A 14,857-nucleotide genomic window follows, 5' to 3' on the forward strand; every position below is an offset into this window, starting at 1 on the left:
ATAGTTCTAAGATAGAACTGTCTTATATATGTTTCTACTTATATTTATAATTTATCTTGTGCTTGGTGGTGAAGGAAAACATCGTAAGGCAATGCATGTGTTTAATTACAATGAAATTCTGCCACATGAAAATCCACCAACCTGCGTTGGTGCCGCATGGTGAAATAAGCTGGAAACCTTCTCCTCGAGGGGAGAGGAGGCCTGGAGTAGGACATTTACGATCTATTACTTTACTTTACCTAACTCTGCTATTACTAATTCTGTCTACAGATTATCCAGCGATCAAAATCTATCTAAATCCATTTAGCCGTAACTACAGTAACTTACTATAATTTATTACAAGTTTATCTTCGAAACAAAAATGAGTGTACGCTTTAATAAATAAGTGGCTTTTGAATGTTAACATTTAAGAAATTTAGCAAAATAAAGTAATACGCTCAAATCGTATCCACTAGCATGTAGCTTGGGAGAAACATTAAAGTACTAAATGGTTCATTTTTATGATACATACATACATATAGTAACTATTATAAAAAAAAACCTATTATACCAAAAAAGATTCAATAAAAAACCAACAATAATATATAAATCATTAGATTAAAATAAAATTCATAGTATCATCAAAAAATATTCCTTAAACTGTTGTATAAAAAAAAAAGAAAAAATAATGGCGTCTGTACGTTGCAACGATGCAAAAGGACGTCACTCAGCATATTTCGCCGACGCTGGTTTTCAGTGACCGCCTTAAAAAGAGAGCACGCCTGCGAACAGTTACTAACGTGAGAAACATTGTATTATACATAATACTAAACAGTATGTATATGCTTTACGTATGATACAAAAGAATTAAAAGGAACGACATGACATCATTACATAGTATAGAACCGATGTCTGTCCTATGTATGTTAAGATCTTTAAAATTACACAACGAATTTTGATGTGGTTTCTTTTAATAGACAGATCGATTCGAGAAGAAGATTTTTGTATATAAAACATGGACAATATAGTAAAGAAATACGGACAATTTTAGCAGTTTCTAATGTGATGTCATAAACAAATACATCTTTACTATCAGTACCGTGCGAGGCAGGGGCGCCGCATATGTAAATAATTTGTTTTTGTTTTGAATTGACGAAACCAGATAATCAAAGTACATACGAACGTTCGTAGTATATACGAACTCTTTAGAAAAAGAAGTAGAAAAACGAATGAAATGTAGTGTGATTATTAACCGACTTTAAAAAAAAGGAGGTCTCAATTCGACTGTATTTTTTTGTACAAAATCGAATTCGAAGTTATACGTGCGTTATTCTCTATTCTCATCGAGAATACCGAACGCCTGTCTGTGGGATTCGCTACGCTAAGTTGGATAGACGTATCACGTAACCACGTTCATAGATAATGTTTGGTACAAGATTTTTATGCATGTTGGACGTGTCTACTCCGTAGAGAGTTTTAAGATATGCATCGAGGTTAAACACTATGAATATCAAATGAAAATTATCCTTGGAGTATCAAATTCAAGTTAAAAATGAATGTAAATTAAATTCAAATCGATTTTCAAATATGTCTGATATTAGTGGAGACTTTTTAATTTACACGGATGTCAATTAAAAAATGCACGATATTTATTAGTGAAGTAATCAAGCATGGAATTTGTTTTCGTATTTAAATTTTTGATATCACTGGAATTACAGAAAATAAATAGGATATACATTAATTCATTTTTTATTTATTAAAAATTATTGCAGAGTATATTGTGTCATCACCAGGGTCGATTATTCCATGAGGCATTGTAGGCCTTGGAGCCCCAAAACAAGACATAATATCTAAATAGGATTACTGATATTTTCAAAGTAAATAATAAAGTTAAATAAAATTACGTTATGGTAAAAATAATATACTTTTGGTCAACTAGAAAAGGATAATAAGGTAAGGGTCATGAGGCATAGGGCCTCTACATGGTTAATCCAGCGCTACACGTTACAACCAACAGGGGCAAACATCCGGATGAAAACGAGCCCAGCAAATGTTTACACAACGAGAAGAAGCTCATAATGTTAACAATATAGAATATATAAAAATCTATGAAATATATGAATTGAATATTAATTTGTAAATCCCGAATAAAAATTAACGATTAATATTTATGACTTTGATAAGATTATAAACGTTTATGTATAAAGTAACAGACCCAATGCAAAAAATGAACAACGTTTGAAAATATGAATTATAACTCTTGACATTTATAAGAAACTGAATTAAAACAATAACAATACATAAAATGTATAATGTTATCATAAAACCTATGTAGTAGAAAGGGAAAGAAAGAGGTCACCTGGAGGCGGTTTAACGCTTTTCTTTTCTTGACAATTTATGCCAAATCACTTTAATGAATAAGATCTTTATTCAAAAATAGATAAATATCATCGATTAATCTATAAAGTGAAACTTAATCGAACAACTCGTTCCTATTTAAAAGGAGATAAAACTTTACGAAATATCGATTTAAATCGAATCAGTGAAGCGATTTACGAGTCGACTATTTAACTTCTCGTAGTCAAGCAAAAGTCGGCGACGAATGAAAGGTGAAAGACGCGCTCGATGTTTGTAACTTATATTGATTCTTTTTAATGAGTTATTTTGTAAACATCCTTCCATTTTTAAAACTTTTGACTGTGTGATTTTTCTCATTACTTTCTCACAACAACCTTTATTTATTATGAGTCAAAATGTGTGAGCGATTATGATTTTTGGTCTCATAGCTTATCCAATTTTGAATCAATATTGATTCCCTTTATATTATTGATTATATACTAACCAACTATAGGCAACTACAGGCGAGATGGCCCAGTGGTTAAAATGCGTGCAACTTAACCAATGAGTGCAGGTTCAAACCAAGGCAAGCACCACTGAATATTCATGTGCTTAATTTGTTTTTTTTTATCGTATAGGTTGGCGGACGAGCATATGGGCCACCTGATGGTAAGTGGTCACCATCACTCATAGACAATGACGCTGTACGGAATATTAACTATTCCTTACATCGTCAATGTGCCACTAACCTTGGGAACTAAGATGTTATGTCCCTTGTGCCTGTAGTTACACTGGCTCACTCATCCTTCAGACCGGAACACAACAATACTGAGTATTGTTATTTGGCGGTAGAATAACTGATGAGTGGGTGGTACCTACCCAGACGGGCTTGCAAAAAGTCCTACCACCAAGTGTCTTAATAATTCATCTCGGTGGTAAAGAGAAACATCGTGAGGAAACCTGCATGTGTCAAATTTTTAGAAATTCTGCCACATATTCCACCAATCCGCATCGGAACAACATTGTAAAATGCTCCAAACCTCGGTGGAAGAGGAGTCCTTAGCCCAGCATGGGGAGCTTTACAAGCTGTTGTTTTATAGGCAACTATTTTTCCCGTTTTTTTTAATTATAGGATATCGATTATGTGATACCGAATTATTTGCTCTACTTTAATCGATCAATTTATCATATATTTATGACATGGATTTTGTATCTTGGTTTTTCCAGTGTTAACGGTACCAGGCTGTGACTGACACGAGACCTACTATTATTTATTTATATGATCTTGATACTTCTATATGATGAACGCTTTGAATATAGAATGAAACGTAACGTAAGTGACTAAGGAATATGATGATGAAACAAAATTTGGTATGGTTTACTCAATTCGGATGTGTTCGGTTTTACGAATTTTGCCGATGCTACATCTAAGTTGTATCGTACTATACTTACTTTTTTAAAACAAATTCAGATTAAATTATTATTTAAATACCTATGTATATAATATGATATACATTAATAATCTCTTTATATAAGTAGGTATGTTAAATACTCACTGCAATATTATACAATGTTTATGTTATTTATTTTATTACTGGTATTTGTTGAAGAGTATTTACACAACAAATATTACATCCAAAATGAATTTAGGAATTATCAAAATATGTAGCATTTATACCTTTTGAATATACTGATTTTATAACTCAGAAAGTAACTGTATGTCACAGCAAAACCACTGAACCGAATTATACTATAAGCTACTGTACTCTGAATATATATTATACTATATATAGTACTGTACTCTGAATATATATTATACTATATATATTCAGAGTACATAACTTATAGTAATGAAATAGACTCAAGAAAGACAGGAATATAAATTACTTTTAACAATTTAGTTAAAAGTATAAAAGTAAAGTAACAGCCTGTAAATTTCCCACTGCTGGGATATGGCCTCATGTTAAGGAGAGGGTTTGGAACATATTTCGCCACGCTGTTCCAATGCGGGTTGGTGGAATGCACATGTGGCAGAATTTCGATGAAATTAGACACATGCAGGTTTTCTCACGATGTTTTCCTTCACCGACTAGTACGAGATGAATTATAAACACAAATTAAGGACTTATATCATCAGTTAAGATGCACGCGTTCTAACCATTGGTCCATCTCAGCTTAACAATTTACTTTCAACAATAACAACAAAAATAGTTCTAACTTGAATTTATCGAAACAAATAAATTAAAAAATCATACTTATTGAAGTGAATAAATAACGCTTCTAATATATCTTTTTTTTTCATTCGTTCTAGCCAGTTATATAAATAAAGGAATCGCCTATAAAGTAAAACTATATAACAGCGTTCAATTTTCTTTTAGACAATGCCATCTATTTTGTTTGCACGGAACTAATTCATACAGTCTATGGTGCTAAATAGATGGCATGCCTGATTTTTTATTATATGTTGTATAAATCGACGGTAATCGGTTTTATTAAATATGCCGATGCTACATCTAAGATGTATCGTACTATAATTAGTAAAACTACTTAAGTTTTATGCTGTCCCCGACTTATGTGTACATATTTTGAAGACCTACAAATCTCTTACATAATGTTTTTGTTTAATTTATAATGTCAACAGCATTAGCTTTAATGGCATGTGCACTGACATTTGTACTCGTCTACCATATGTCCCGTATCAACATAATATATCTATATCCTATGTATTACGTGAAAAATTTCTTTCAGTCTTTCAAAGATTCAAATTTGCAATTCAAACTTGCATTATATAAATTTCAATAAGCTTGAATGATAAATAAAAAAAATTCAGTCAAATTGCCACTAAATGTCAACTAACCAATGAATATTTATTGTTTTTTTTTTTATAAAATATTACGGTTCTGAAGTTAAAAATCATATAATCAATAATCTCCATTTATCGTTCCATGCGCGCTTCTCTTTTGTTTTTTTTAATAATCCGTTCGCGCGGGAAAACGTCTTATATTATAAAGCCATACGTGTATGAAGTTTCAATATAAAATCGATTAGACTTTTATAAAATCAGATATAATAACAAAATATAAGTTTATTAACATAATAAAGTATTCCTAACATACAATTATACTCCACATATACAACATATAAATATTCGTATAAAATTGATTATTAGGACTTGTAGTTCAATGATGAAGTAATAAGTCATTGTCGATTGTAGAATAATTTCGATGGTTGTCATATATTTATTTTTAGCGCGGTTTACCCCGTCTGGAATATAAATGGAAATCGAAATGACGTCACGTTTTCGTTCAGTACAAACCCATGTTTTTGATAGAAAAATATTGTAAGTACATACTAATTATCACCTGTGGATTCGTTTGCGCTGTGGCGGTTGTCCATCAAAATCAAAATAAACTTTATTCACGTGGGCTTTTACAAGCACTTTTGAATCGTCATTCAACAATGAAGTGAAGCTGGCACCGGTTCGGAAAGTAGAATCTACCGAGAAGAACCGGCAAGAAACTTAATAGTTACTCTTTTTCAACAATTAAAAAATACAGTTATATTAGTTAAATACAATTATATATGTATGTAATGTATCCTGCCTGAAAGTCAACAGTTATTAATTCCAAGTTTTTTTCGCATCGCATTTCATGGGTACGCCACTCCGAAGTCCTGGGTTCGATTCCCGGCTGAGTCGATGTAGATTATCATTAGTTTTGTATGTTGTCTTGGGTCTGGTTGTTTGTGGTACCGTCGTTACTTCTGATTTTCCATAACACAAATGCTTTAGCTTACATTGGGATCAGAGTAATGTATGTGATGTTGTCTCATATTATATTATTAGATTATAGTACAGGTTATATACCTAACTGCTATTAGATATACCTATACTATATAAAAGGTACGTAACAGGTCAGCACAACCGAATAATGGTATTAAATCGAGGAATATGAAGAATATAATAAGGAATCCTTTTAGAAGTTTTTTTTAATTAAATACGGCCAGTCATGCAAATTAAAAAAAAAGTCGTGTAATTTTACTTTCAGGTATAAATTATGATGCAAAAGTATTAATAATAAATGGACTCCTACGGTCGAAAAATAATATACGTCAGCAAAATTATAAATAATAATAGTATTGCTAAAATAAAAATAAAAACAAGTGCGTGTAATTAAAGCGCTAAATACTAAAATTATATTTCTCTAAAGTACGAATTTGATAGTTAACAACTAAGATTATAAAATAAAAAGCAGATGGAGCGCGAAGAACATTTTAGTGCAGCCACAAATGCGCATACATTTTCAAAAGCAAACGCGATTCCTGAGTAATGCTGAACAACGCGTCTTTTTGTCAATACGTCAAAATTCCTGGCGTTTTAATGATTATTAATTATAGCCGTATTCTTTTAAGCTTCATCGTGTCTTCCTTCCTTCCTCCTGTCCTTATCCCGATTTACTTCCCTATCTGACGCCATCTCACAAGTACCACTCTGTCCAACCATTATCATTATCTTTCAAGCAATCCATCCATCATTTTATTGGTCGTCCCCTTCCTCTACATGTATCCATATTCATGCTCAAGACCTTCCTCCCAATATGTTCCTCATTCCTCGGCAAAACATGCCCATACCATGATAGCCGCCTTCCTCATAACTTTTCGGCTATCGATGCCACTCACCTCAACATTCTCATCTCCGTCACATGCAGTTGTTTTCCATTCATCTCTTTTGTGGCCCAACACTCTGATCCATATAGGACAGCAGGTCTGCCCATGGTCTTATAAATCAACTCGCCTATTAAAGTTAAACTCAATTTTCTACGCTATCTGTAATTCAGTCTTTAAACTGTCAGGATTAACATTATAACTAGATTGTATTACGTCACACGAGACAGGTAGCTTCCTTCCATTAAAACAAGCTACTTGATACGATGATAAACAAGGTCAATGAAAATAAGGACATGTGGGAATACGCTGATAAAACAAGCTATTGGCTGACGAGTTGGGCCCACGGGATCGTTTACGTGAACTACTTATTACCACGATGATTTATTCATCATTGTTCCAGCATCATATTTTCGGATATACATTTTCTTTTTTATATTATTATATAATAATTGGGCTGAGATCGTCCAGAGGTTAGACCGCGTACATCTTCATCATCATGATTTCGAGTTCAAACCCAGGCAAGCACCACTGAGTTTTCGTGTTCTTAATATACGCAGGTGTATAATTCATCTCGAGCTCGGCATTGAAGGAAAACATCGAAAGAAACCTGCATGAGACTAACTTGACTGAAATTCTACCAAATGTGAACCTCCAACCCGCATTGAATTATGCTCGCGTAGAGCCGTTGAAATATGCTCCTAACCTTCTCCTCAAAGGTAGAGGAGGCTATAGCTCAGCTATCAAAGAATTATATAGATCTAAACACTCATAAAAGTGCGCCCCTTTACGTTAAATGATTATTATATCAGAGTGCAATAGGTATAAGACAGTGATGCTCGTTTAAAAAAAAATAAAGCAAATAAAAACGTAATTATTAAGATTTTTTTTTAATTTAATTAATTTATCGTGGGCCCTTCTTGAGTGCATACGTCAATGTTGGGTATTAACTACAGTAATTATAATATTGAGAAAATACATATAATAATATACATATAACCTCTCAGGCAGTTTTTAATATTTCACTAGGGGGTGAATAAAACTATTTCTTTAAGAATAACATTTCTGCACTTAAACATTACTGAGTTCAATAAATTTCTTGTCTTTTATATCATAGAGTCAGTGTCTTAATTGTACCTTGAACCCAAAGTAACAAAAATATGTTTTTACCAAAACTATAATCTAAACAATGTAACTGTTTTCGCATTAAATTTACTTATTTTAAATATTTATTAGTCATGTATGTATTGATACCTATTTTCGTATCTCAACAGAAGTTAGAATCAAATTAAGAACAGTTATCGACATCATACATTTATTAACGATTGATTCACGAGCATTACGAACGTTGCAGTATTGCTAATATCTATCATTAGTAATGATTTATAATTGTGCATTCACATTTTGCTTCTCATATTCTATTTAACTTTATATTAATAATACATACAATGTCACAAAAAATACATTATAAAATTATATCCATGCGCGATTGTGATTTTGGCTCAAAGAAAAATACATTTTAGTCAATTTATAGTCTTCTCAAAATACACCTCATTACTAAAACCAGAACGAAGATTTTAAAGCAACGTTGAATACATAACATTTAATGTATATGATGACCATTGAGTAGATCCTTCATCTGGAGTCAAATCTTCGTGAAGAATAGACCCTTACCACGCTTACCATAAAAATGCCATTAGAAATTCTGCTTGCAATATTTTACCTAAACTACCAAAAAAAAACATAGCAAATAAATCCTTGTAAAAAATCCGTAGTTATAATAGTGATAGATTTAGATAATGCGCATTAAAACCTTTTTAGTTTAAGGCATTACGAGGAACTATCAATTAAAAGTACAACAAACATTTCGTAAGCCAATTACTGTGATCAATATTAGTTACAATAGGAATTAAAATAAATATATGTAAAAGTAATATATGTTTACTGTGTTTTTTTTTCATGCTTTTCACTATACGCTAAATAAATTAATATGCAAATTAGACCCGGGTTTCGCTTAATTGGTTCACATGCGTGAATCGTATGCCCGAACTATTTTTCACGTTATTAAAACAACAAATCATAAGATTACTAACGCCATGCTTTGAATGGGAATAAAATCTTCCTTGCAATGTTTAATTGGATAAGTATTAAGAGTCTTTTGGGATTAATTTATTTATTTTTATTATGATTTCAACACATGTCAGAAGTTTAGATGTGAGACCACAATTGTGTTCAAAAATGTTCTTGGCGCAAATTGATACCATCCATTGTGAATAGTATAAGTCAAAAGGATATCACCGTGTTATAATTATATTGTAATAAAACTACTCACATCACATTAATTTATGTCACTATATTAAATATATGATTTACCATATATTTTTATCCGCTTATTGTATATAATGACATACTTTTACCGCCCATCCACGAATCTAGCTTTCTTCCGCCCTGCCAGTTCAAAATCTGTTTCTATTTGCCTTTTGTTTTTCTCGTGCCAGGCAGTACCAGTCGCCGCACCACGCCAAGAGAGTAAGTGACGGGAGTCCCACAATACGGTGTCCATAACCGAATCAATAATTATACTAATAAATTTTATTTCAAATAAAAACGTATTTAAAAATTTAGCCGTACTAAATATTATTATTTCAATTCAAATTATATTTAAGTATATTTAAAAAATCATGCCAATATCTTAAAAAAATAAATAAAGTATTCAATACCATGTTATACATATCACTGACTGTGTACACACCATTGGTCTAGTTAAGACTCACGTTTCTAACCCTAGGCCATCTATAATCTGTGAACCGTGCCATAAATCAAGATTCACGCCCATTTTCCAGTCCCAGGTCATCTATGATCTATGAAGATTACCTAAAATTGCTTTAGCTTTTTCTTGAATCTTTTCAAATATTTTTAACGACTTTTTCTGCTGTTGACGCTGTTGTCTGATAAATCACCATGGATTGAGATATTTTTACATAATCAATATACGGAATTTGTATCACTTCCCCTCTGTCACCAATAAATCAGTGCAGCACGAGCCGTGCTAAACGGACTACCGTCAAAGATGAAATATTTGGCTCTGATATTACTGAGGTTTTGAGGAATCATCATCATCATCATCATTTCAGTCGAAGGACGTTTACTGCTGGACATAGGCCTCCCCCAAGGATCGCCACATCGACCGGTCTTCCACAATTTTTTCTTCTTTTTGAGGAATTAATTGCAACCATTAATTTCGTAATAAGTTTAAAATCACTCCATCGTTACGTATTTGTTTGGTAATGAAAAATAAATATATGTTCTTAATAACTTCTTTTTAAAGATTATTGTCCATTTTAGTTTATGCTAATGGATCGCCCGCGAAGCTTGGTGACTATTCGAAATATTTTTTAGGTACTTGAAATCCTACGACAGGTTTTATTTTGATTTAATTTAATTGCATACTGATGAAAACTTTTTTTTAATAAATTTTTTAATGTCAAATACATTAATATTCTATAACTAGCCAGTAACATTTTTCCGCGTTCTAAAATTAATCATCTATTAAATTGTAATTACAATCAAGAATCCTCTTTAAATGTCTGCACATATACGGTCCTGTGAAATGAGACCATAGCAGTCTTTTTTGTGTAGCTATCGTTCCATAATCACGGGGTCAAAAATCGGCTGACGCTGACAAAAGGTATGAAATAATCTTTTTAGATATAACCGTTACAGAATAGAACTGAAATTTAAAATTTAAAAATTTATATAAATAATAATATAATGCATGTTAAAGTTATGTTTGTGTTTGTTCTCATTTCACGCTTCAACACTTAAACTTCATCAGGAAATTCGTTACACTGATAGTTTGAAATGTGAAACCATATTTACCTACTCTTAATTAAAGGAGTCTTGTTATAATATTTTCATGAAATGTATCTTTTAATAATTCAATAGAAAAAGAAACGAAGAAATTTACATAAGAATTTTTAAAATTTAACGAAATACAAATTTATACTGTAAGTATACAATAAAATTGGAAGTCTGTTTGTAATACTATTTTGATATTACTCACTCAATGCATATGTAAACGGTATACATACATAATTATGCATTGTATGTTTACCGTATCGTATTTTGGTATCAAAATGTTATTGATAACAAAATGACACTTTTTACAATTTTTGTAAGTCTGTCTGTCTGTCTGTTTGTTCCAGTTAATCTCTGGAACGGCTGGAATTTTTTAAATAGAATATTTAAAAAAAAAAAGAAACAAGATTCTTACTACTGTATCGGTTAATATTTCAATACTAAAACGATTATGAGACTGGCGATGATCGGGATGTTTTATATAAAAAGAGGTTATATATGAATCACATATACGTCTTACAATCAGCTTCATGAGCGATTCAACCAATTCTAAATAAAGAGGTTTTAATTCGCGGAAGTATCCTTAACATTGCCTCATGACGTCATTACTAATCAAATATGACGAACGTACCTGTCATATTGTACGTATAAATCGCACATTCGAATAGTATGGCTATTACTATATTGATTTAAAAATATCATTTTTTATAAGGAATGTAACCTAATTTCCAACCAATTCATTTTCCGCTTTTGTCGAAATGGTAAAGGTGATTTGTATTAAAAATCAATTCAATCACTTATATTTTAAAATAATATAATAATTATTTATTTATTTTTGTTTTTCTTTATTCTGAATTCCATCTTATTGCCTATATAATGTCTTCTATCCATTCCCAAAGTCATCCGAGATTTAACAAAATAATGATTTAAAAATCCTGAGTGCTAAAGCGAAACGTATTTAATATGATTTTTTTTGTACAAATGATTCAACAACACTTACTGGATAATTACGACTCCTACTTACAATTCTAAGGCCACTTTAAGACGTTACAGCGTAAAACTGAAAAAAAGGAAATTTATTTTTTCATCGTTTTAAAATGGTCCATTTTTTAAATTCTTTTTTTGAAAACGCACTGGCTGACAATATTTTAGTTGGTAACATCTAGATTATTTGTCTTACAAATTTATGCTTCGCAATACAAAAACGTTATGTGGATATCCGACTCGGTACAAACCACTCATCAAAATACTTACCTTTCTTATATTTTACTGAAATGTGATGTGTATTTAAAATATTTCTATTTTAAATATTTTATTCAAGCTTTGACCGCACTGACTACGGCCAATAAAACTATCGGAAAATAAAATGGTACGTTCGCGTTGGAAACTCGGATAAAATGTTTTTAAATGTACTCATCAGTTATTCGACCGCGAATATCAACACTGTTATTGTTGTATCCCGCGGAGAGTCATTGAGCTTGTAATTACTTGGTAGAATTGTCGGAGTCCAAAAGTAGGAAGTTACACTTTCGTGCATCATTAAGTAAGAAAATCCCTAGACCATTTCACAAACCATTATAAAAGCGAGATAATAGTTAATGCGCAAGTTTTTCATGTACTGCATTTGTGTTTATAATTCATCTCGTGCTCGGCGGTGAAGGAAAACATCGTGAGCAAACCCTACATATATAGAACAGCGTGGTGGAATATGTTCCAAACCTTCTCCTCAAAGAGAGATGAGGCCAATTTACAGGCTGTAGTTGTTATTGTTCTTTAAATGTACTAACCACAATGATGTTTTAGTGAACAGATATGTTATTAACGCGCAAAAAGTGAAGACTAGAAAACGTCCTAAATGGAACGTTTACCTTTAGTCGTTTTACGTAGTAATACGTTATAATACAACAATTACGTATTCATACGTTTTGCGTTATTAAAACATCTATTTATCCCTTTAACTTATTGTTTTTATCAAGCCATCCTTTTTACTTTTAACGAAATGTAAAAATAAACTAAAATAAACGGTCCCCGGCGCGGCATAGTTTTTTCTGTTGTTTGGTATGGGTATAACATATCTGTTTATTAGAATATCATTCACTAACCATAAGATGATCTGTTTGATTTTCTCATTTATCCTTCAACGCAATTTACGTATAGTCAGAATAGTTTAAGTTTCTTGAAATGATAAGGAAATTCCTTATCATTTCAAGGACATCATTTCTCAGTAAACAATATTGTATAGATACAAACTGTTGAGTATTATCTATCATTACGAGTGATTATCAATTAGCTGATGTGATTGTAATTGCTATTACAAGTATATGATTTGTATCAAAATTGATTATTCGTTGTCTGTTATTAAGGCTCTTCATTAGAATACATGTGAATCTGTGTTCATACCATTGTGTATCACTTATACAATAAGGCAAAAGCAAAGCTTTATATTTGTAACTAGCGATCCTAATGCTAAATAGGTATACTACAGAATTTGTTTAATTACATCGCTTTAGAAACTTCTAAAATTATCAGTGTTTCTTTACTATATTGTTCTTGTATTATAAACCTTCTTCTCGAGTCACTCAGACAGACAGTAAGTAGTAAGCTACTTTGTGTCAAGATAATTATTAGGGCATAAATAAGAAATGAGTATGGTAGTAATGGTAATCTATGTTTTAATAGTAGGAAAAACCTATTTCAATAAATATTAGATAATTGTTTTATGGTGCTATATATTTTGATAGATTTCTATTATATTTGTAGCAATACAATAGCGATAATTAATTAAGTGATTATTTAAATAAGTTATCAGAATTTCCGTCAATAGTTGGTGATTTTCTACTGAAATTGTTACTTGGTGGAAAAGGTGTTTTGCAAATGCGTCTCGATTGGCACAAATCTTTCTTCCACCAAACAATGATAGTTAGTAGTTTCTTTATTGTAGTGTGTGTGAACCAGTGTAAATACAGTCATTTTGCACCCATGGTTGGTGTAGCGTTGGCGATTTAAGAAATAGTTAATATTTCTTACAGCGCCAATATCCATGGACGGAAATGTTTTCACGTATTTTACTTAATTTTATACACATTTTGCTCTGAATAAAAAAACAAATAAAACAGTGTTATATACATACTTATTTACGTTTATATCGGCGTCTTATACAATATAAAAAGTAATCAACAACTACGCAACATCGAATAAATTTTTCGTTGAAAACTTAAGTAGGTATATGTATATAACAAAAAAAAATTTCAAAAACGCAAAAGTCGATTTTCTTTTTGTGCAAACACTCAAACATAATACTATTATAATAGTATATTCTCTTAAAATTAGAAATCAATAAATATAAAAAAAAATTAACGCCTTGGATTTTGACAATTAAAAAAGTATTTACATAAAAACTTTTTCAATGGAAACTATCATCAAAAAGGTAATTTTTAACGCTCATTGTCGTATCATTACGCGTGAAGCCTGTCGATAGACCTTGATGAGGGCCTGATCTTCAAACCATTGCGATCTGTATGACGAAATATGCCTACACTTTTATTTACATCTTATGATATTATCTCTAACGTTTTCTAAATTATATTGCGAATAATCGTTCATTTTATCACATTTTATAAATATGGACCCGTGTAAAAATTATATAAACAGTAAAAAGGGTGACCATCATTATTCTTATACGAAGAGGAAAGTAAAACTAACACATCTATCCACACACACAGTGTGATTCAAGGGAAAGATATGTGTATATAATACATGAACAATATATGTCGTAAAAGACACTGATAATTTTAGAACTTTGCAATGTGATTTTGTAGTACAAAGTCAACAAATTCTGTAGTATGTTTAATATCAGTATTGCATCCGTACGAAGCCGGCCGGGTCGCTATTAAATAAATAAATCACACACAGTTTCCGATTTCGGAAAGTTAATACAACCTTTTTTAGGGTATTCGTTGCTATAATAAGATAGTGTTATTATTACTTAAGTATTTATTATGGCCTAATAAAAAAATATGCC

This window comes from Vanessa cardui, chromosome 9 (assembly GCF_905220365.1).
Source record: "Vanessa cardui chromosome 9, ilVanCard2.1, whole genome shotgun sequence".
NCBI classification, from domain to species: domain Eukaryota; kingdom Metazoa; phylum Arthropoda; class Insecta; order Lepidoptera; family Nymphalidae; genus Vanessa; species Vanessa cardui.